Source organism: Macrobrachium nipponense, chromosome 5 (assembly GCF_015104395.2).
Source record: "Macrobrachium nipponense isolate FS-2020 chromosome 5, ASM1510439v2, whole genome shotgun sequence".
NCBI lineage: Eukaryota > Metazoa > Arthropoda > Malacostraca > Decapoda > Palaemonidae > Macrobrachium > Macrobrachium nipponense.
In genome coordinates this window covers 107,079,562-107,099,801 of record NC_061107.1, presented here as the reverse complement: position 1 = coordinate 107,099,801, position 20,240 = coordinate 107,079,562, and the positions used below count along the sequence as shown (strand labels likewise).

The following is a 20,240-nucleotide window of genomic DNA, read 5'->3' as shown; positions in this document are numbered from 1 at the left end:
CATTGAAATATCACTTCTCGTGTGGTCAGTGAAGTTCAGCCACAATTGGGTCTGGTCAGTACATGGATAGGTGACCTGAAGCACCAGATGCTGTTGACGTCTTAAGAGACATCTTTCGCATCCATAAGAAATGTTGGCTGTTACTATTCGGCTCTGTCTTTACAGACCATGGGCATAACAGCCATCAACCATACCACATAGAAAATATTGCTTCTCGTCTGGTCAGCAAAGTTTAGCAACGATTGTGTCTGGTCAGTTGGATAGGTGATCTGGAGCACTGGACACTGTTGACGTCTAGGAGATATCTTTTGCATACATGTTGGGGCTAGTCAGTCCTTAGAATAGGTGACATCCTAGGAACTTTGAATGCTGTTGGCATCTAGGAGACATTTCGCATCCATGATTCAAGTTTTGCGCCTACAACTTCCTGTTGTTCTGCCTGATTCCGGAGATAAACAGTGTATGAGTAGTATCCTGTTTCTAAGGACCCTTAAGGCTACCAAGTGCCCGAATGCCTTTTGTATTGCCACTGAGAACTTCACCTCCAAACCAAGTGCTGACAACTTGTTTTTGGTTCCCTTCCTGTGTGAGGAGTGGGAGATGTAAGCAGTGCCTGCTGTTGCTGCTGCAATTACCATTTGTTCATGACACTTACCTGTCAGATATATATATATATAGCTGTATTCTCTGAAGTCCGACAGAATTTCAAAACTCCCGGCACATGCAGTGATCGGCCAGGTGGTTAGTACCCATTCCTGCCGCTGGGAGGTGGGTATCAGGAACCATTCCCATTTTCTGTTCAGATTTTCTCTTGTCGCCGGTGCTGTAAACAACTGTTTCCAGTACGTACCTCCGCCTAGGATTTTGAAAACTTCTTTTGCCTTGAGTATCCTGATTGTCTTTTGGTTTTTGGACTGGATTTGTGGCTTGGCATACGCGATCGTGGTTTGGATTTGAATTTGGCTTTGACTTTTCTTTAAATAAGATGTCTGGAATTAGTTCTGCTAGTTTCAGGGTGTGTTGTGTGCAAGAATGTAAGGTAAGGCTACCGAAAGCTTCGGTAGATCCTCACACCGTATGCACGAAATGTAGAGGTCATGTTTGTTTAAAGGATGATAGATGTAAAGAGTGCGAGAGTTTAAATGATAACGAATGGAAGATTTATGATTCTTACGTACGAAAGCTTGAACGTGATAGAATCAGGAGGTCTTCCTCCAGGAGTGCTTCTGTTAAAAGTCAGGGTAGTAATTTACCTCAGTCTAACCCAAATGTAGATGTTGTTGCTCCTAACCCTGTAATATTGCCTCCAGGCAATTAACCCTTAAATGCCGAAGCGGTAAAAATCAAAACCTCTCCCGAATGCCGGGGCCGGTTTGGAGTGAGCGCGGAAGCGGAAAAAATAATTTTTTCAAAAAATCACAGCGCACTCAGTTTTGAAGATTAAGAGTTCATTTTTGGCTCCTTTTTTTGTCTTTGCCTGAAGTTTAGTATGCAACCATCAGAAATGATAAAAATTATCATTATCATATATAAATAATGCGATATATGATAGCGCAAAAACGAAATTTCATATATAATTGTATTCAAATCGCGTTGTGCGCAAAACGGTTAAAGGTAACAAGTTACTTTGTTTTCGTTGTAATGTAAACTAAATTGCGATCTTTTTGGTATATAACACATTGTAAAACAATAAAAACAACACAGAGAAAATATTATCACAAAATGATGCATGAATTCGTAAGGCGCGGACGTAAAAAAATATTTTTTTTTTAAATTCACCATAAATCTAAATATTGTTATAGAGACTTCGAATTTGTTTCAAGATAAAGTTAAATGATGGAGTATTACGATACTGTAAGAGTTTTAGCTTACAATTGCAGTTTTCGACCATTTCCGACGAGTTAAAAATGATCAAATGTCAAAAATTTTTAATAAATTCTTTTTATTTGCAATTATTTCGGAAATTAGAAAAGGTACAACCTTCAAATATTATTTGTTTTATTCTACATGAAATTGCGCACATTTTCATATATAAAACTCTATGAAATGCCTAATATGAAACGGAGCAAATTTTCAGAGAATGCGATGTACGCAATTCGGTGATTTATGGCGGAGAATCCGCGCGCGGAGGGAAGGAAATTTTTTTCATAAATTCACCATAAATCGAAATATTGTGCCAGAGACTTCCAATTTGTTGCAAAATGAAGGTAAATGATTGAATATTACTAAAATATAAGAGTTTTAGCTTACAATTTTGAGTTTTTTTCGACATTTTCGGTAGAGTCAAAGTTGACCGAACGTGGTTTTTTTTTGTTTTTTTTCTATTTATCGTGATTTATATGCAAATATTTCGAAAATGAGAAAAGCTACAACCTTCGATTATTTTTCGTTGTATTCTACATGAAATTGCGCACATTTTCATATATAAAACTTTATGTAACGTGGTGCAAACATTACCACAATCGCACGTATGATTTTTACGGAAGAATTACTGCACGGACGTAAGGAAAATGTTATCATTTTCATAAATTCACCATAAATCGAAATATTGTGCTAGAGACTTCCAATTTGTTACAAAATGAAGGTAAATGATTGAATATTACTAAAATATAAGAGATTTAGCTTACAATTGTGTTTTTCGACCATTTCGTAGAGTCAAAATTGACCGAAGGTTGAAAATTTGTCACTTATCATTTTTTATATGAAAATATTTCAAAACTGATGAAAGCTACAACCATGGGTTGTTTTTAGTTGTATTGTGCATGAAATTGCGCACATTTCCATATATAATACTTTATGTAACGGCTAATTTTAAAATGGTGCAAACATTACCACAATCGCATGTATGATTTTTTTCGGAAGAGTTACCGCGCGGACGTAAGGAAAAAGTGTTTTTTCATAAATTCACCATAAATCGAAATATTGTGCTAGAGACTTCCAATTTGTTGCAAAATTAAGGTAAATAGTTGAATATTACTACAATATAAACGTTTTAGCTTACAATTGCGTTTTTCGACCATTTCGGTAGAGTCAAAGTTGAACGAAGGTTGAAATTTTGGCACTTATCGTTATTTATATGGAAATATTTCAAAACTGATAAAAGCTACAATCATGAGTATTTTTTTGTTGTATTCTAAATGAAATTGCACACATTTTCATATATAATACTTCATGTAACGGATAATTTAAAATGGTGCAAAAATTATGTCAAAGTGACAAAATAATTTTTGAGATGTGTCACTGATACTTTTTAGTGTGATAAGAAAGAAATTCGCTCTTGCGTGCCTGCGTAACGATTGTAAACAAAACAATGCCTTGATCCGTGAACTCCCAGCATCTCCCAAGGCGCGTGATTCAAAAGTTTTCGGCTGGTAGGCCTATAAGTATTTTTCCGCGAATTTAAAAAAAAACTTTTGAGTTGACGTATGGTACGTCCATTCGGCATACGGGAGACATTTTGACTCGACGTTTAATACGTCCATTCGGCGTTTAAGGGTTAAGTGGTATCTACAGATGGGAATGCACTTTTTATGATTATGGAATCGATTCGTAACTTAGAATCGAAAGTGCTTGCGCTCCAAACAAACGTGAAGTGTAGTGAGAGTGTTCGTGCCCCTAGTGTTGTGGAGGGGGCGTCAGATCGATCATAATGCCTGTAGGCCTAGGCCTCTGTCTGACTCCCAGGACTTAGGGAATGGGCAAGTCGAAAGCCGAAGGAGGGTTACGGGAACTAACCACCGGTCTGACGTCCCTTCGGTAGGTCCTGTAGACACATCCCAGGCTGCCAAGGATCGTGCACGAGCACGAATTCTGAGAGAGTGCTTTTCGTCCTCCGAGGCGTCTTCCCCTCACCGGGATTGGAGCTCTCAGAGGACCTCTCATGATGAGAGCGGTAAAGACGCAAGATGTCGCACAGGCGGCCGTCGTCTTTCCTGCCCTCTTAAGAGAGGTTTAAATAAGAGGACGCTTCACGTCCTCCTTCTCAACCTGCACTTTTGTCCTCTCCTGAATGTTTCGAGGATATTACTCCACAGAAGAGATTCAAGATGTCTTCAGATGAGGACGCTTTTGAGTATTCAGATCGTCCTGAGTTTATTCCTGAGAGGAAGGAGAGGGCGTCCCCTCGCCCATCGTGCTTCTCCACAGGATGATCCTTGCACCTGATTGTGGATCCTCGCCATCCAAGAAGAAACTTGTAACGTTACGTCAACGATTAGCTTCGTTTTTCACAAGAAGAGAGGAAGAACCCCATCGTAGAAAAGACCTTTGGTTACCTGTCAAGAGATCCAGGCAGTCTCCGTTGTCTTCTCCTCGTTCTTCTACCTCCCCTGCTTCGTCGCCTTCTAGAGGACGTCAACTCAACCGGAAACGCAAAAGCGTTTCCGGTGAGGGAGTTTCTAGAAGAGATGAAAGTGACATAGGCGCTAGATGTCGCACAGGCGGCCGTCGCCTTTGTCAGGAGGTGGAGAACCTTCAGAAGACTCGCCATGACGACGTTCGTCGGTTCTCTGGGGAGGATCCTCGACCACTTCAAGATTCTTCTGAGCGTAAATCTAGAGGCTATCGTGATGATATACGTCCGATATATCAGGACGTTCAGCGAAGCTGTCATAAGGAATTCATTCGGAAGCGTTCGATGCAACAAGAGGAAGATGATCGACGTTCTCCGTATAATCACTCGTCAGGACGCTTGCGATGACGAGTTTATGGTTGCTATATGTCCTTCAATTCGAGACTTCGGTCGTGAGGACGCTTTGAAAGACGCGAGACGTCATTCACATCGGAACGAGCGGCAAGAAGCTCGCGAAGTTGGTTTTGAGGACGTTCGACGTCATAAGCGTCAAGACGCTAGCGCTTATGATCGTAAGGACGCTTTTGCAGGCGCTCAACGCCTCTTACGTCGGGACGCTCTTCAGGAAGTTAATAAGGACGCTTTGGATGACGCTAAGCGTCCTGCACGTCAGGACATCCAGATTAATACTGATATTGCTATTCAAGATAGACGCCCTGCTCTGCAAGAAGATGATCAGAAGTTGAAGTTGACAACGAAGCAGAAGCGAATTTCTTCGTCTATCCCTGCTTCAGAAAGAGGCTCCCTTTTACGAATGGGACCTCGAGGTTTAGTTACTTCCAGAGCTTCCGAGGACCCTTCTGCAATTAACAGAGAAGAAGGAGAGTCTTCAAGTGAATCTCGCCAAGCCGATGAAGAAGAGCCTTCGGAGTCATCATCGTCGGACTATAAAACGTTGACTCGCCTTTTGAAAGACTTGTTCTCTGACAAGTTTCAGGCTCCAGGTCCGCTTTCTCCGCCTTCTCAACTGACCTCTTCGAAGGCAAGGAAAGCGCCTGGTTTTGTTAAAATGGCTACATCGCTCTCTACTAAAAGAGCGTTTAAAAGAATGCATGATTGGATGGAATCCAGAAAGGCTAAGGGCAAGACTTCCTTTGCGCTACCGCCAGCGAAACTAAGCGGAAGAGCTGGAATATGGTACGAGACCGGAGAAGAAGCAGGATTGAGGCTTCCTTCTTCTGCTCAAGGTGATTTCTCTAATTTAGTAGACACGTCGAGGAGGTCTTACCTGTCATCGGCTAAAGTGTCATGGACGATGTCAGAGATGGATCACCACCTTAAAGGCATTTATAAGATGCTGGAAGTTTTTAACTTCTTAGACTGGTGCTTGGGTGCTCTAGACCTGCAGTCTAGGAGCCCTGACTGTATTTCATTAGAAGAACTATCGAGTGTCCTGTCATGTATGGACAAGGCATTGAGGGATGGTTCCGACGAATTGGCATCCCACTTTGCAACTGGAATCTTAAAGAAACGTGCACTGTACTGTAGTTTTACCTCTAAGTCGGTGTCGCCTGCGCAGAAGGTGGAATTGTTATTCACTCCTTTTTCCTCTAATATCTTCCCGCAAAATTTAGTGAAGGATTTGTTGGTGAATCTGCAAGAGAAAGCTACGCAGGACCTTTTATCTCAGTCATCGAGACGTCCTGCGGCTCAATCTTCTGCCCGAGTCGCTCAAGCTCCTAAGAAGAAGTTTCAGCCCTTTCGTGGCAAAGCTCCCCCTAGAGTTACCTCTAGAGGAAGGGGCTTCTCGAGAGGCAAGACTCCTGCAAACAGTAGAGGAAAGAAATATGTCTGCCCTTCAGACACCGGTGGGAGCGAGAGACTCCTTATTCGCTGAAGCTTGGAGAGTAAGAGGGGCGGACACCTGGTCCCTCGAGATAATCGAGAGAGTGTACAAGATTCCTTTTCTCTCTGTTCCTCCTTTGAGCGTGAAGCCCGTAGATCTGTCGCCGTCATACCAACTGCCGAAGCAACAGATCCTACTCGATCTCCTCGATCAAATGTTAGGAAAGAGAGCCGTAGAACGAGTTCTATCATTGGATTCCCCAGGCTTTTACAACAGGTTATTCCTGGTTCCGAAGTTTGGGGGATGGAGACCTGTCCTGAACGTCAGCAGACTGATTCTTTTCGTAAGAAAAGAAAAATTCAAGATGGAAACGTCTCGGTCTGTTATGGGAGCCCTGAGGCCAGGAGATTGGATGGTGTCTTTGGACCTACAAGACGCATACAAGTTTCAGGCTCCAGGTCCGCTTTCTCCGCCTTCTCAACTGACCTCTTCGAAGGCAAGGAAAGCGCCTGGTTTTGTTAAAATGGCTACATCGCTCTCTACTAAAAGAGCGTTTAAAAGAATGCATGATTGGATGGAATCCAGAAAGGCTAAGGGCAAGACTTCCTTTGCGCTACCGCCAGCGAAACTAAGCGGAAGAGCTGGAATATGGTACGAGACCGGAGAAGAAGCAGGATTGAGGCTTCCTTCTTCTGCTCAAGGTGATTTCTCTAATTTAGTAGACACGTCGAGGAGGTCTTACCTGTCATCGGCTAAAGTGTCATGGACGATGTCAGAGATGGATCACCACCTTAAAGGCATTTATAGGACGCTGGAAGTTTTTAACTTCTTAGACTGGTGCTTGGGTGCTCTAGACCTGCAGTCTAGGAGCCCTGACTGTATTTCATTAGAAGAACTATCGAGTGTCCTGTCATGTATGGACAAGGCATTGAGGGGATTTGGTTTCCCCGTACGAATTGGCATCCCCACTTTGGCAACTGGAAATACTTAAAAGAAACGCTGCACTTGATACTGTAGTTTTACCTCTAAGTCGGTGTCGCCTGCGCAGAGGTGGAATTTTGTTATTCACTCCTTTTTCCTAATATCTTCCCGCAAAATTTAGTGAAGGATTTGTTGGTGAATCTGCAAGAGAAAGCTACGCAGGACCTTTTATCTCAGTCATCGAGACGTCCTGCGGCTCGATCTTCTGCCCGAGTCGCTCAAGCTCCTAAGAAGAAGTTTCAGCCCTTTCGTGGCAAAGCTCCCCCTAGAGTTACCTCTAGAGGAAGGGGCTTCTCGAGAGGCAAGACTCCTGCAAACAGTAGAGGAAAGAAATATGTCTGCCCTTCAGACACCGGTGGGAGCGAGAGACTCCTTATTCGCTGAAGCTTGGAGAGTAAGAGGGGCGGACACCTGGTCCCTCGAGATAATCGAGAGAGTGTACAAGATTCCTTTTCTCTCTGTTCCTCCTTTGAGCGTGAAGCCCGTAGATCTGTCGCCGTCATACCAACTGCCGAAGCAACAGATCCTACTCGATCTCCTCGATCAAATGTTAGGAAAGAGAGCCGTAGAACGAGTTCTATCATTGGATTCCCCAGGCTTTTACAACAGGTTATTCCTGGTTCCGAAGTTTGGGGGATGGAGACCTGTCCTGAACGTCAGCAGACTGATTCTTTTCGTAAGAAAAGAAAAATTCAAGATGGAAACGTCTCGGTCTGTTATGGGAGCCCTGAGGCCAGGAGATTGGATGGTGTCTTTGGACCTACAAGACGCATACAAGTTTCAGGCTCCAGGTCCGCTTTCTCCGCCTTCTCAACTGACCTCTTCGAAGGCAAGGAAAGCGCCTGGTTTTGTTAAAATGGCTACATCGCTCTCTACTAAAAGAGCGTTTGTTCATGAAACTTACCTGACAGATATATATATAGCTGTATTCTCCGAAGTCCGACAGAATTTCAAAATTCGCGGCACACGCAGTGGGCGGCCAATTGTGGTAGTTACCCATTCCCGCCAGCTGGGAGGCGGATATCAGGAACTATTCCCATTTTCTATTCATATTTTTTTCTGTCGCCGGTCGGTAAACAACTGTTTACAGACCTCCGCCTAGGATTTTGAAACTTCATTAGCCGCTTAAGTATCCTAATTATTCTTTCGATTATTGACTTGGATTTGTGGCTAGGCATACGCTATCGTAAATTTTTCATTGCATTTGATGTCTGAAGCTAGTTAGCCTAGTTTCAGACTTTGTTGTCTGCTTGGGGTAAGGTGAAGCTACCGGAACTTTCGGTAGACACTCGCTTAGTATATATGGCGTTTACATGTTTTCTTTGCATAAGTTCAATGTAATTAGTGTAATGTGTCTGATTACGGAAGTTAAGTAGGATTCATGTACGCATTTTAGAGCGTGTTAGAATCAGGAGTTTTCCTCCACAGTAAAGAAGTTAGAAATAATGAACCTTCTAACCTCCTGTAGATTTTATTTTGCCTAACCCTGTGGTATGGCTTTCGGGCCTAGAAAAAGTGTCTGCTAGAGGATTACATCAAGTAATCTTAGACTAAAGTGCTCGCTCTCCAATCAGTGTTGTGAAGTGTAGTGCCCCTTGTGTTGTGGAGGGGGCGTCAGATCGGCCCCCCATAATGCCTCTAGGCCTGGACCTCTGTCGGACTCCCAGGACTCAGGGAGAGGGCATGTCGAAAGCCGCAAAGAGGGCGGTTTCCGGGGGCTTTCCCACCGAATCTGGCGTCCCTTCGCAGAACCTGTTGACGCTTCCCAGGCCTGCTAAAGATCGTGCACGTGCACGAATCTTGAAGGATTGCTTCTCGTCCTCCGAGGCGTCCTCCCGCGCAAGGGTTTGGAGCTCTCGGAAGGACTCGCGCCCTCTAAGAAAGCTTTAGAGAAGAGGACGCTTCACGTCCTCTCTCTCGTTAGGAGGGAACGTCAGATCGCCCCATAACGCCTCTAGGCCTAGACTCTGTCGGACTCCCAGAAAACCAGGGAGAGGCATGTCAAAAGCCGAAGGAGGGTTACGGGTTTTTCATGCTGATCTGGCTTCCTTTCGGCAGCAGGTCCTGTTGTCGCTTCCCAGGCTGCCGAAGATCGAGCACGTGCACGAATCTTGAAGGATTGTTTCTCGTCCTCCGAGGCATCCTCCCCACACACGGGTTGGGGCTCTCGGAAGGACTCGCGCCCCCTAAGAAGCTTTAGAGAAGAGGACGCTTCACGTCCTCTCTCTCGTCACGAGAGGATGAAGAGTAAAGAGACCACATTTACCCTTTTCGAAGAATGCACTGGCTCTTTTCCTAAGGGACATATTAAGGAGGCTCATTCATCTTGCCAGAAGAGTGATTTGAGCCTCCTGCGAGTGAACGCTTCATTTATACATCATGTATACATTATTAAGAGGCTCATTCATCTTGCCAGAAGAGTGATTTGAGCCTCCTGCGAGTGAACGCTCATTTATACATTATTAAGGAGGCTCATTCATCTTGCCAGAAGAGTGATTTGAGCCTCCTTGCGAGTGAACGCTCATGAAGTTAGAGCTGTTTCAACCTCGCTAGCATTCCAAAAGAATTTGGTAATCAAGGACATTCTTGATTCCACCTTTTGGAGGAGCAACTCAGTTTTCGTCTCCTCTCATGGCGCTCCGTATACGTTATGTAACGTTCGCTTTACTTCGAAAAAGCAAGCTGATAAGTTTGACGTCCGGCAAGCTGCTTTGCACAGTCAAACAACTTATGTCTCTGGTTCGGGATAAGAAGGGCAATTTAGACGTGAGCTAGCTTTTTGTTGGAGGTGCTCGACGTCCTATAAGTAGAGACATTCTCCAGGACGCTCGGCAAGCACCTTGCGTGGGTGTCTTTCGACGCTCGTTCCTTTCCTTTGCTGAGTGCGTTTCTGGAGATGTTCTTTTGCATTACTAAGACGCAAGTTGTCGCACAGGTGGCCACTGTCTTTGTAAAAAGGTATGAAGGTCTTTAAGGCCCGTCTTGAAGGAACCCCCCGAAAAAAAAAGCCATACATACGTCCTCCTTTTTTTAGTGTTCACACACTTCAGGAGCAGCGTGCGGCTCTCCATGGGAGACTCGCATGAGGACGTCCCTTGAAATATTCAACGTCATACGCAAAACGCGTTCGTCATAACATTGAGATGTTGGCAAGGTCGCTCGCCAGGACGCCATCTTGGCGGGACTTGCATGCATCAGGGCGCTCAACGAGTTCCTCTCTGAAACGTTGTTCAGAAGACTTGGTGTTCTCTGCTCAGACACGCTCTTAGCTACGCAGGATGTTTTTTGAGGCCGCTTTCCAGGACGCTTTTGAGGACGCTCGGCAGGACGCTTATGAGGACGCTTTTGTGCACATTCGACCAGGAACGCTTCGGTGGAAGCTCGGCAGGACGCTTTGCGAGAGAAAAGACTTGTAGAAGGCGTTTTATTTGCTGTTCAGGACGTTTCTTAGGACGCTTGACGCTTTATAAACGCTCGTCAAGAGGAGGTTTTTTCAGGACTCTACCACAGGACATTCCTTTACAGAAATTTTTAAAAAAGGATTCGGAGTTAGCGGAGAGGACATACCCAAATTTTTTCTTCGATCCCTCTTTCCTCTTCATCGATTTCTCTGAGAATCGGGAAGATTATATACTCGGATTCCTGGTGACTTTCGGTCATGTTAAAGGGTTTTCCCCTATTAGCAAAGTGCTAATAGTTTTGTCAGTAAGGACGTTTTGCCCCATTGTCAAGATACTAAACGTTTTGTCATTTAAGTGGGGGAGGGGCCCCTCATAAATGGGGTAGTTCTCATGACATAGATTTTAACGTTTTTATCGTTTAAGCGGATAAACTCATTAACAAATTTCGGAAGAGCTCTCATTCATTTTCAGAGGCTCATCCGGGAGTAGGAAAAAGAATTGTAGACTAGATCCAGGAAGTCTTATGTCCAATATCATAAGAACATTGAACGGTCCTTTTCGATCCTCGGTTCTCTCTTGATGATCTCTATTCGAATATTACTCCCTTTTTCGGCAAAGAGTCTTGGAAAAGAGTCAAGGAGTTCTTTTAAAAAGTCTCATTCATTAGAACGTGGACAGTCTTTTTCATTTCTTTCTCTCTTCCTCGTCGAGGAAAGAGTAGTAGAGAATTCGATGTTCAAATTACTACAATACTTACGTAGTTTATCTTTGCGTCATTTTGCTAACGCATGGGTCAAGTCATATACGCATATCGTATTTACCTCTGCGGATAGAAGCCGAAAGAAACTGTTGTTCTAATGTATTTATTTGACACTCCCTCAACCTTCCAAGAGTTTTCGGAGTAAGAATAACTATTCAGGTATTGTTACGACAACAACTCAGATTCTGTATTTAGCAAATTTTATTTCGTTTAATATGCCTGCTTGAGAGTCCTTTTGCTCGATAATTTCATACCTATCCCTTCGTAAAAGAGTAGCTGGCAACTCAGGCAGATAGTGCGAGACGATGAACAAGGCTGCTGTTACTGTGATCTACGCAGTACCGGCTGCTCGGTGTCATGCGCGGTTGGTTGCGTCTCTCTGCCGTACAATCATGGATTTTAGCCTCGGTGTTGAGGAAATTCTAGTAATCATGAATGAACATGCCTTCGTTTACTTAGAAATTTCAACAAGATATCTCTTATACTTGTTCGGTGCGGGTTTTACCGCACGGTAACAGAATTCTGTACGAATCTACCGCGGCATAGCACTAATAATAATGCACTCCTGCTTATGCAAAGTGCAGCCTTATTTAGGGAAGGAAGGCAGGCTGAGTGAGGGAATGGATGAGTTTGCTGGGGACCATTTCCTCGCTGGAGAAGCTTGTTTTTCCCTGAATAACAGCAATTCAGACCTCTACAATTTTTCCTCACGAAGAAATTGGAATAACATCAAAGATCTTGTAATAATTCTAATTTTCTCTCAACGCCTTGAGGATCACCTCGGGTGATAGCAGAGAGGGTGCCAGACATCCGAACAGAGGAATAGATGTTCTGGCACATTGTCTGAAAGAATTGGAAGCCAAATTTGGTCGGCTCTCCAGTTCCTCGAAGGATGAGTTTGGATCGAGTGGCCCAATCATCTCGGATAATTTCTCAGCTCTCTCATAGCTCAAGAAGAGAGAATTAGTTATGGGCTTGGGCACGGAACGTAACGATCCTCAAGAGGTTCGTTAAACTAGTGCACGTCCGTGCGGGTCTTCTCGATCGAAGGCAACAACTACTGACGTCTGAGTAATCCTCACTTAGAAGTATGTCGAAAGTGAGGAGAGACTGAGGGTGTCCTTTCGTTAAATTTTTCGTAATATTGAAGACGAAGGAGCTTCCTCTTAAGTTGTTCCCTTATTCATGATCCTAGAGGATTAGCTTTAGTCACCACATGTTGCCTCTAAGAGGTTGGATTCACAGAGGTCAGGTAATTCAGAGAATTGTCCAAAGCCCACCCTTCCCGAGAGAAATCGGTGTAATCTAAAACATCGTCACTTAGTGAAGTATCTAATATCTCTCCTCTCGGAGTCTGAAGGCGTTCAGACTATCGAGAAGCGATAAGATCTTCAAGACTATGGCAGTCTCTTAGCCAAGGCAAAGCAGTGCTGCCTATTTTCAGTGTTCAATCGGTGCGGGCCGTTTCTGGAGATAGTGAAGGGAAATGACTGTTCCTCCAACTCGACCTCTGTGAATTTCTTTATGGTTCTATCTTTCCGTATGAAGTATGAGATAAGATAGAAGTCCTAACTATTGTAGAATATGCAAATATGTTGTTGACGGCCTCTAGGCTCAGAGATTCGGTTCTGTCAAACAACAAAGCTTCACGATCTTTGAGGTCTGGGGAAGATCTTGAAATTCTCTGGATCGCAGGTTCCGGCATGGAACTTAGACGTAGTCTGAGTTTCTGATGCCAAAAGCATTCGAACCTATCCTTTCTGCGAACTTAATACACGTTGACCAGAAAGGCTAACATTCTAAACCGCTCTAGCCACGGCAAAGAGGGTTAGTCAGCTTTTAGCCATCATCAGAGGTTTTAGCTTTAAAGGACATAATGCGGTCTGTCCTCTAAGCCTTCCGTTCTTGATAAGAACGAAAACCTGTCTAACCCTTGACCCGAAGGCTTGGAGACCAAGGTATGGCACAAATTATTGGGCAAGGGCATTAGAGAGTCCTGTGCCCTGTCGGGTTTCTCAAGTTTTATCTTGATAAAACTATAGAAAGTCGAGGTCAACGGACAATCTGCGGTGTCCGTAAAAGACCAGACTAGTTCATGTCCAAGAACACCCTTGCATTATAGTCAAGGAGTTCTTTTTAAGAAGTCTCATTCGTATGTTTGCATAAAGATTTGAGATTTTTTCTTAATATGAATGCTCAAGAGGTGAGGGCGCGGCCTCGGAAGCATTTCAACAGGGCATGACACTAAGTAACATCCTGAGTGCCACGCTTTAGCGAAGCAACTCTGTGTTCGCTTCACACTCCCGACGGGATGTGAAGACGACATTTGAGATCTGTAAGTCGCTAGGACCATACATATCCGTAGATATATTATAGGGGCAGCAAGCACACGAATCCTATCCTATAGAAAAGGATAGGTGTGCTTTTACTTTGAAGGGTTGGTCGCTTGAGGCGCGTTCCTTTTCTTTAGCCTAGAAGTTATGGAACTAACTTTGATAGGTTAGGTCAGGTGGTGGTTTTTAGCTTCGTTGCCCTCAGAAGTATGGTCATATGGTCTAGTCACATTGTGGTCACGCCCCCGTTGACAGATCATCTAGAGCGCACCAGCATTACAGGTCTCTACCTCGCTGGCAACTCTAGTAACGCAGAAGCAGACTTTGGTGACAGTAATCACGAAGTCGGCTATGCTAACAGGTGAGGAACCAAGATGTATATCATCGACTTAATTTAGTTTCCCAAAAATCCTATTCTGTCTCTTCCCACCATCCGAAGGTGGGATTCAGCTATATTTATATCTGTCAGGTAAGTTTCATGAACAAAATGTTATTGTTATAATACAATTAAGTTTGTTCATACTTACCTGGCAGATATATATAATTAAAGTGCCCACCCACCTCCCCTCAGGAGACAGTGGCACTGATAAAATATGAATAGAAAATGGGAATAGTTCCTTATATCCGCCTCCCAGCGGCGGGAATGGGTACTACCACCTGGCCGCCCACTGCGTGTGCCGCGAATTTTGAAATTCTGTCGGACTTCGGAGAATACAGCTATATATATATCTGCCAGGTAAGTATGAACAAACTTAATTGTATTATAACAATAACATTTTAAAAGAATGCATGATTGGATGGAATCCAGAAAGGCTAAGGGCAAGACTTCCTTTGCGCTACCACCAGCGAAACTAAGCGGAAGAGCTGGAATATGGTACGAGACCGGAGAAGAAGCAGGATTGAGGCTTCCTTCTTCTGCTCAAGGTGATTTCTCTAATTTAGTAGACACGTCGAGGAGGTCTTACCTGTCATCGGCTAAAGTGTCATGGACGATGTCAGAGATGGATCACCACCTTAAAGGCATTTATAAGACGCTGGAAGTTTTTAACTTCTTAGACTGGTGCTTGGGTGCTCTAGACCTGCAGTCTAGGAGCCCTGACTGTATTTCATTAGAAGAACTATCGAGTGTCCTGTCATGTATGGACAAGGCATTGAGGGATGGTTCCGACGAATTGGCATCCCACTTTGCAACTGGAATCTTAAAGAAACGTGCACTGTACTGTAGTTTTACCTCTAAGTCGGTGTCGCCTGCGCAGAAGGTGGAATTGTTATTCACTCCTTTTTCCTTCTAATATCTTCCCGGCAAAATTTAGTGAAGGATTTGTTGGTGAATCTGCAAGAGAAAGCTACGCAGGACCTTTTATCTCAGTCATCGAGACGTCCTGCGGCTCGATCTTCTGCCCGAGTCGCTCAAGCTCCTAAGAAGAAGTTTCAGCCCTTTCGTGGCAAAGCTCCCCCTAGAGTTACCTCTAGAGGAAGGGGCTTCTCGAGAGGCAAGACTCCTGCAAACAGTAGAGGAAAGAAATATGTCTGCCCTTCAGACACCGGTGGGAGCGAGAGACTCCTTATTCGCTGAAGCTTGGAGAGTAAGAGGGGCGGCACCTGGTCCCTCGAGATAATCGAGAGAGTGTACAAGATTCCCTTTTCTCTCTGTTCCTCCTTTGAGCGTGAAGCCCGTAGATCTGGTCGCCGTCATACCACTGCCGAAGCAACAGATCCTACTCGATCTCCTCGATCAAATGTTAGGAAAGAGAGCCGTAGAACGAGTTCTATCATTGGATCCCCAGGCTTTTACAACATGGTTATTCCTGTTCCGCAAGTTTGGGGATGGAGACCTGTCCCTGAACGTCCGCAGACTGATTCTTTTCGTAAGAAAAGAAAAATTCAAGATGGAAACGTCTCGGTCTGTTATTGGGAGCCCTGAGGCCAGGAGATTGATGTGTCTTTGGACCTACAAGACGCATACTTCCATGTCCCGATCCACCCTCGGTTCAGGAAGTTCCTGAGGTTTCGTATTGAAGGGACAGGTCTTCCAGTTCAGAGCTCTCTGCTCCGGCCTAAAGTACGGCATCCTATCCGGTCTTCACACTTCTCATGAGGAACGTAGCGAAGTGGCTCCATCTCTCGAAAATAAGAGTCTCACTCTACCTAGACGATTGGCTCATCCAGTCGTTGTCGGAGGCAAGGTGTCTGGAGGACCTGCATACAACGTTGCAGCTGACGAAGGCCCTGGGCCTATTAGTCAATTTCGAAAAGTCCCATCTGACCCCGACACAGTCCATCGTGTATCTGGGGATTCAGATGGATTCAGCGGCTTTTTGAGCTTTTCCATCTCTAGAACGGTGAAGGAATGGATGAGTCTGCTGGGGACCATTTCTTCGCTGGAGAAGTTTGTTTCCCTGGGGAGGTTGCACCTCAGGCCGCTCCAGTTTTTCCTGTCAGAAAACTGGGAAAACAAGGAGAATCTAGAAGAGACTTGAGAATATCTCGGTCGGTCAAAGACCACCTGAAGTGGTGGCTCGATCCAGTCAAACTTTCGGAAGGATTGTCCCTCGAGCTATGGAGCCCCGACCTAGTGTTGTTCTCAGACGCGTCCATGACGGGCTGGGGAGAAACTCTGGGGAAGGAGGAAGTGTCAGGTCTCTGGAGAGGGGAACAGAGGACTTGGCACATAAACCTCAAAGAGTTAGAGGCAATTCGGTTGGCTCTTCAGTTCTTCGAGGGACAAGTTACGGGCCGGATTGTTCAAGTCAATTCAGACAACTCCACGGCGCTTGCTTATATAAAAAAGCAGGGGGTGACGCACTCTTGTTCCCTGTTCAAGATATCGAGAGAGATAATGCTTTGGACGAAAGAGAGGAACATAATGATATTGACGAGGTTCATTTCAGGACTCCAGAACGTACGTGCGGACATCCTCAGCCGTCGAAATCAACTACTTGCAACCGAATGGACTCTACATCTGGAAGTCTGCCAGAAGTTGTGGAGACTTTGGGGGCGCCCAGTAGTAGATCTATTCGCGACATTGAAAACGAAGAGGCTTCCTGTGTATTGCTCCCCTGTTCTAGACCCAGGTGCTGTAGCTGTAGATGCCATGCTATGGGACTGGACGGGGATGGATGTCTACGCCTTTCCACCGTTCAAACTCCTAGGGGAAGTTATCAGGAAGTTCGCAGCGTCGCAAGGAGCCAGAATGACCCTGATAGCTCCGTTTTGGCCGTCAAGCGACTGGTTCACAGAGGTCATGTCCTTTCTGGTGGACTTCCCAAGGATTCAACCAGAAAGAACCGATCTACTCAGACAGCCCCACTTCGAGAGGTATCACAGAAACCTCTCCGCTCTGAGTCTGACTGCATTCAGACTATCGAAAAGTTGGCCAGAGCGAGAGGTTTTTCAAGAGCGGTGGCAAAAGCTATTGCCAACGCAAGAAGAGCTTCCTCTCGAGCTGTTTACCAGTCGAAGTGGGCTGTCTTTAGGAGATGGTGTAGGAGGAAAGACATTTCCTCCTCCAAGACCTCTGTGAGCCAGATCGCTGATTTCCTCCTTCATCTAAGGAATGTGGATAAGCTTGCGGTCCCAACGATCAGAGGGTACAAAAGCATGTTATCAACTGTTTTTCGACATAGAGGTCTAGACTTGACCAACAATAGGGACCTTCACGATCTTTTGAGGTCCTTTGATACAGCGAAAGTACCGCAACTGAAGACTCCCTCTTGGAACTTGGATATAGTTCTAAAGTTTTTTATGTCAGGTCCTTTCGAACCTTTGCAAAAGGCCTTGTTAAAGGATTTAACGATAAAGGCTATTTTCCTAACTGCTCTGGCCACGGCAAAGAGGGTTAGTGAGATCAAGCCATGAGTAAGAAAGTGGGTTTCAGAGGACACGATGCAGTGTGTTCCCTGATTCCTTCTTTTCTAGCAAAAAACGAAAATCCTTCCAATCCTTGGCCCAAGACCTTTGATATCAAGGGATTAACAGAGATCGTGGGACGAGAACCAGAGAGAGTCCTGTGCTCTGTCAGGGCTCTCAAATTTTATCTGGAAAGAACAAAACAATGTAGAGGCTTATCGGACAATCTGTGGTGTTCTGTAAAAAGGCCAGACTTGCCAATGTCGAAGAACGCCCTAGCGTTCTTTTTAAGAAGCACCATCAGAGAGGCCCATACATTATCTTCAGAGGGTGATAAGAAGCTTCTGAAGGTTAATGCGCACGAAGTTAGAGCTGTAGCAACTTCGGTGGCATTTCAGAGGAATATGGCACTCAGTGACATACTCAGTGCCACATTTTGGCGAAGCAACTCTGTGTTCGCTTCACACTACCTCAGGGATGTGAAGACGGCATATGAGAATTGCTACTCGCTTGGACCATATATAGCCGCAGACGCAATCTTGGGGGCGGGAAGCAGCACGAATCCTATCCCATAGAAAAGGGATAGGTGTGCTTTTAATTATTGGTTTTGATTTTATGGTTGTGGGGTCGGCCGCTTGAGGCGGACTTCCCTTTCTGTAGCCTAATAGTTTAAGGGGAATAACGTTCGTTAGGCTAGGTCAGGTGGTGGTTTTACGCTTTGTTGCCGTCAGAGTATGGTCAATATGGTCTAGTCGCATTGTGGTCACGCTCCCGTTGACAGATCATCTAGAACTCACCAGCTATACAGGTCACTACCTTGCTGGAGACACTAGTAAAGCAGAGGCAGACTTGGGTGACAGTAATCACAAAGTCAGCTATGCTAACAGGTAAGGAACCAAGATGTCAATCATCTGCATGTAATTGTTTCCAAAATCATTCTATTCTGTCCCTTCCCACCTCCAATGGTGGGATTCAGCTATATATATATATCTGACAGGTAAGTGTCATGAACAAAATGATATTGTTATGATACAATAAAGTTTGTTCATACTTACCTGGCAGATATATATATAAAGTACCCACCCACCTCCCCTCAGGGGACAGTGGCACTAGAAAATCTGAATAGAAAATGGGAATGGTTCCTGATACCTGCCTCCTAGCGGCGGGAATGGGTACTAACCACCTGGCCGATCACTTCGTGTGCCGGGAGTTTTGAAATTCTGTCGGACTTCAGAGAATACAGCTATATATATATATCTGCCAGGTAAGTATGAACAAACTTTTATTTTATCATAACAATATCATGTTTATCCACAACCCGAGGGGAAGAGAATGTTATATAGATTTTCAAGACAGTTTCAGGAGTCTCAGGATCTGAAAAGGAACCCCTTTGACAACAACTTCAAGTTAGTAGTCAGGGTCTGAAAAGGAACTCCTTTGACAGCAACATCACCAAGTTAGTAGGGCCCTGGTTATACTATCCCCATCCTGAGATTTTTCATTCTTCGAAACACTAACCAGGATGGCAGTTGCCTTGGCATGGTGTGACTGGGAACAAACCAATGACCACGCTCACATGAAGGTTTTAAGAAGAGAACAAGATGGTTTATGTCCATTTCACATTGAAAAACTGATTTCCATCTGATCACCACTTCATTGAATTCTGTCAGATGAAGAGCTTTGATAGCACTTCTGTTAATACATATATAGAAAGGCAACAACCCAGGTTCGACTGCATCAATAGCATGTTTGTGCAATGCCTTTCGCTCATGTACGTGTTTTAGCTTGATCATCTGGATGTTACCATGCTATCTACATGCAAGTGTGTGAACGGGATCGTTCTATCAACTTTTATGACATTCATAACAGAAGTTGATAGGGTAGTATTCATGAGTAGCAGTTGGCCTCCATTTTCAGTAAACATCTTGATGTTTCCAACATATGTTACATCCTTCATCGGTCATTTTCATAATTAAATATCCAGTGTCCACCTACAGCCAAATGAATTAGTTTTCTTTTATCAGACTCATCCTTCCCTTGAAAAATCTGGCCTTAAATGTATGGATGTCCACCAGGAAGTTAGGGGATACACTCATTTGATAATCTCTCTAGTCAAGAGAAATGACAATTTGGACACTGTTTCATGACCAACTTGAAGCTAACGAATGAGTTGTTGGCATTAAGCTGAAAGTCTAATCTGCAAGGAGGCATCATAGACATCATACTGTCATTGGAACTGCAGGATCATAGAAGTGGAATGATCAATCTCACTGATCACCTTCAAAACAGAGAAAATATGACCTGCCCTTCTGACAGTATACACAAAGCTTCCGAGACAAGCTTTGTGATTGGCTGTTTTCAACCCTTCCAGCCAATAGTGTGTTGTCAGAGAGAGAGAGAGAGAGCCTTTGTTAGAAACTCTCTTTGATTGGCTACTTCCAGCTCCTCCAGCCAATAGCATGTTGTCATGGAGACTATGTCAAAGCAATAAAAAAATAAACAAAATTATAATGTATTGTATGCATGCAATGATTTGATGATGTGTGAATACTCCATGTATGGAAGTAAGTGCCTCAGTGGCGTAGTCGGTATGGTGTTGGCATACCACATTTGTGGCTGCGAGTTTAATTCTTGGGCATTCCAGTGGTGATAGAAGTTCACTCTCAATGTGGTTCGGAAGTCATGTAAAGCCATTGGTCCCGTTGCTGAATAACCACTGGTTCCATGCAACCTAAAACACCATACAAACAAAAAAACAAACAAAACCATGTATGGAAGT

At 44.4% G+C, this 20,240-nt stretch overlaps 1 protein-coding gene across 1 annotated transcript in view; it reads left to right on the top strand.

Annotated features, from left to right (window-relative positions):
• LOC135215572 (leucine-rich repeat protein soc-2 homolog) overlaps positions 1-20,240 on the top strand; it is a 73,507-nt gene that overhangs the window by 27,917 nt on the left and 25,350 nt on the right. The gene's annotated exons all lie outside the window — the stretch shown is intronic.